Source organism: Chiloscyllium punctatum, chromosome 2 (assembly GCF_047496795.1).
Source record: "Chiloscyllium punctatum isolate Juve2018m chromosome 2, sChiPun1.3, whole genome shotgun sequence".
NCBI classification, from domain to species: Eukaryota; Metazoa; Chordata; class Chondrichthyes; order Orectolobiformes; family Hemiscylliidae; genus Chiloscyllium; species Chiloscyllium punctatum.
Window position 1 is genome coordinate 134,105,060 of NC_092740.1, and position 3,574 is coordinate 134,108,633.

The 3,574-nt window shown below is 44.0% G+C and overlaps 1 non-coding gene across 1 annotated transcript; it reads right to left on the reverse strand.

Moving 5' to 3' along the window:
- Positions 1-1,615: 1,615 nt before the first annotated feature.
- trnac-aca (transfer RNA cysteine (anticodon ACA)) lies at positions 1,616-1,688 on the reverse strand. The gene has a single exon. It is a non-coding gene; the product is annotated as a tRNA-Cys (tRNA).
- Positions 1,689-3,574: the final 1,886 nt, after the last annotated feature.

The window sequence follows — 3,574 nt, forward strand, 5'->3', positions numbered from 1 at the left end:
ATCAGAAAGTGTATAACATGATACAAAAATTCCAGACATACCATTTCTTCACCCAGAGAGTAGTGGACATATAGAATTCTCTGCCCCAGAAGACAGTCGATGCCAAGTCTCTGGATACATTCAAGAAAGAGATGGATGGAGCTCTTAAAGATAGTGGAATCACGGGTTATGGGGATAAGGTAGGAACAGGATACTGATTGTGGATGATCAGCCATGATCATAATGAATGGTAGTGCTGGCTCGAAGGGCCGAATGGCCCAATCCTGCTCCTATTGTCTAGTGTCTAAATGACAGATGTCGTGATTCACAATATATTTATTGTAAGTAACATCTGCATGAGCATTACATTCAAATAATGTAAATGGTAAGGTGTTACAGCCATATCTGTTGGCTTTTGATAGAAAACCAAAAATATATTTGGTAATGAGTCATCAACCCTCATCTTGAGAAGTGACTACAATTCTATCCACTTTTTCTGAGCAATTTAATGGGGTGAAAGTAAAGAAGAAGAAAGTTAATTAAGGCTGAGGTTTCTAAGAAATTTTGTCAAGCTGCACGGCATCTATAAAGCCATCAGAAATGCAGTTTAAATGCAGAAGCAATGTATGTTAAAAAAGAGAAGGGAAAAATAGGAGAAATGTCATGGTTATAAACAGAGATGGGAAAATAACAATGTAACATCTTGGCAATCAGTCTGAGAATGTATTCCTCTAGGTAAACTGGCACTGTTCAGACATTTATAGAATTGAAACAAGTAATCGCAAGTGACAAAGCACCATTTACTTTGTGCCTGCACATGTTGGATAATTATGAGGAGTAAAAAATGGCAGATGGAAGAAGGACTGACATCCTCATTGATAAATATGAAAGTTTGCAGTAAAATCACATAACGAGACATTTCTATTTTCGGGAGAACAGATCCCACACCTCCCCCCCCCCCACCTCCATGGCAAATACAAATCTTCATTAAATATGTGTGAAAAGGAACAGGAGAAAACAAACAAGGATTTGGCAAAAGGAGACAAAGATACGAAAGACCAGAAACTGTGCATCAGAGCTCTGAAATTGGGCCTGGAAGTGAACACAGCCCTGATAAAGGACGACAAGCTTATAAAAAGAATTTTGGTTATAGGAGGGGAAAATCTCAAAGCAGCAGCCCAGAAAGTGACCAAAGAGTGAGCGCAGGTCACATTGTGATAAGAACAAGAGCAACAAAACAGGTGACAGAAACCACATGAAATCCTAATGATAGAGAAGTAGCATCTTTCAATACATTTGAAGATGTGTTTTTTTTTCAGATTAGATTACTTTCAGTGTGGAAACAGGCCCTTCAGCCCAAGAAGTCCACACCGACTCGACGAAGCGCATCCATCCAGACCCATTCCCCTATGTTTACCCCTGCACCTAACACTACGGGCAATTTAGCATGGTCAATTCACCTGACCTGCACATTTTTGGACTGTGGGAGGAAACCGGAGCACACCCACGCAGACATGGGGAGAATGTGCAAACTCCACACAGTCAGTCGCCTGAGGCGGGAATTGAATCTGGGTCTCTGGCGCTGTGAGGCAGCAGTGCTAACCACTGTGCCACCCATAAAAATGCGGACTACGCTCGAGCCAGGTAGGAATCGAACCTACAATCTCCAGATCTGTAGTCAGGCGTGTTATCCATTGCACCACAGGCCCCATGCGTTGTTAAAGGATGCCAAAGAAAAATAACTGGAAAGCTGGGAGAAACTTGTGGCAGAATCTTCCTAGTCCCGAAATGATGTCAATATTGGTGAGTCAGTTGAAAGATACGGTGAGCTCATAAAAATGAGGTTCTTGATACTGAGAAAAGAGCCCAATTCTAAAACCAAGTGTTGCACAGTGACAGGAGACAAGATTCTCACCAGTGAGTGGGGAAAGGACTGTTTATGACCAATAGTTGGGTTTAGCGAGCCATTTGAACCTAATCTCCTTTAATTGAAAGCAGTTTCTTATTCTCCAATGAGCCAGATAGAATGGCGGCAATTCCTGACATGAAAGTCAGAGTGGCTACCTGGCAACTTCAGTCTTCTGCTCGCTCTTCTCGGCCTCCATCTTGGACAACAGTTCGCAAGATTTCAGGGCACATTTCTTGGGCAGCCTTCATCCATGGGCCTTGGTATTGGACTCGTATTACCCTCTCGGTGTCCTCATGGTGCATCTCCAAACCAATTACAATACGGTTCTGTACATCAATATTGTACGATGGAGTTCACTCATATCTATCATTGTAATGCTGCTGCCAGGCCACTTTGCTTGCAGGGACAGACACCTGTATCATGGATTTAACCAGGGTGCATCTCAGGGCTCCTTGTTTGCTCTCCTTGTGCCTGCTTGGGTGTTCATAGCTCCACTGCAAGCCTTGGAGAGGCTTGCTGTTTTGTGCTGTGCTCAATGAACCTGAGCTTAAAAAGCCTACAGGCCTCTTTTTGGCCTTGCCTTTTAGTACAGTCACAAAGCCAGGCTGTTTGTCAAGTTGTCAGCAGTCATCAATCACGAGAGTGGACATGTTGCTGTATGACACCACGCTACACCACATCACGTTTACTCCACTCGTGCCAGTAGTGTATGTTGCAAGCACACTGCGTGTACTTCAGCCAAATTGCCATGTCTCGAAATCCAAGGGAGCTTTTCCTCTATTAGATCAAGCGCGACAGGCTTCAGTAAGGGGTCCTGATGCAATAAGTCAGTGGTATCAGTGCAGGGCATGGAAGTGGTCAGACAGCAACTTGGGTGGTCATGGTCAGCAGTCTGTACTTTTACAGTTCAGGAATGGTTTATCCTACAGATTCAATACAATCATTCCAGGGAGTCAAGTCACAATCAAAAACATAAATAACTGAAGAAATTCAGCAGGTCTGGCAGCATCTGTGAAGAAAAAGTAGAGACAAGGTTTTGGGGCCAGTGATCCTTCTTCAGAACTCACGTTACAAAGTTGTGGAGCTGCACAAGGATCAATCATTAGTGTATTCATCTGTTGGAGTGGGGGCTGGGTTTGGTGGTGTCTCAAAGTAGGTTAGGAAGGTGACACTATCTTCAGACCTGGGGATCTATCCACTGAAAGTCAAGGTGGAGATCGTGGGGAAGCAGTGCGGTATCAGGGCCTGGTGAAGTTGGGAATACGGTTTTGGGAATTGGAAACAACATGCTGGAATACAATGGCACTAACAATTGTGGAGGAGGTAAAGGGAGACACAATAGAGCACAAGAGGGTAATGAGAAAGGTGGATATCATCAGTCGCGAGAGCCGCTCAGTTTCCTGTTAGGAAAGTGGGGTGCTTAAATTTCCTTTGACCACCATCTCTGAAGCAATTCACAGGAACTGTGCAGGGTAGTTCCTGACTGACAGTGCTTGACCTTAACCACAACCATGTTTTAAAATTGGTGTTGACATCAGAATCCCAGGAAGTCACAGCAGTGGAGGTACTTCTGAAGCTAGTGCAAAGGAAGACAGTGTGAATGAGACACCATTGAGGAGTGGTGCTTAGCTAATATGGAACACTATGAAGGAGACCATGAGAAATCTCCCTAGGGCTCGCAAAACA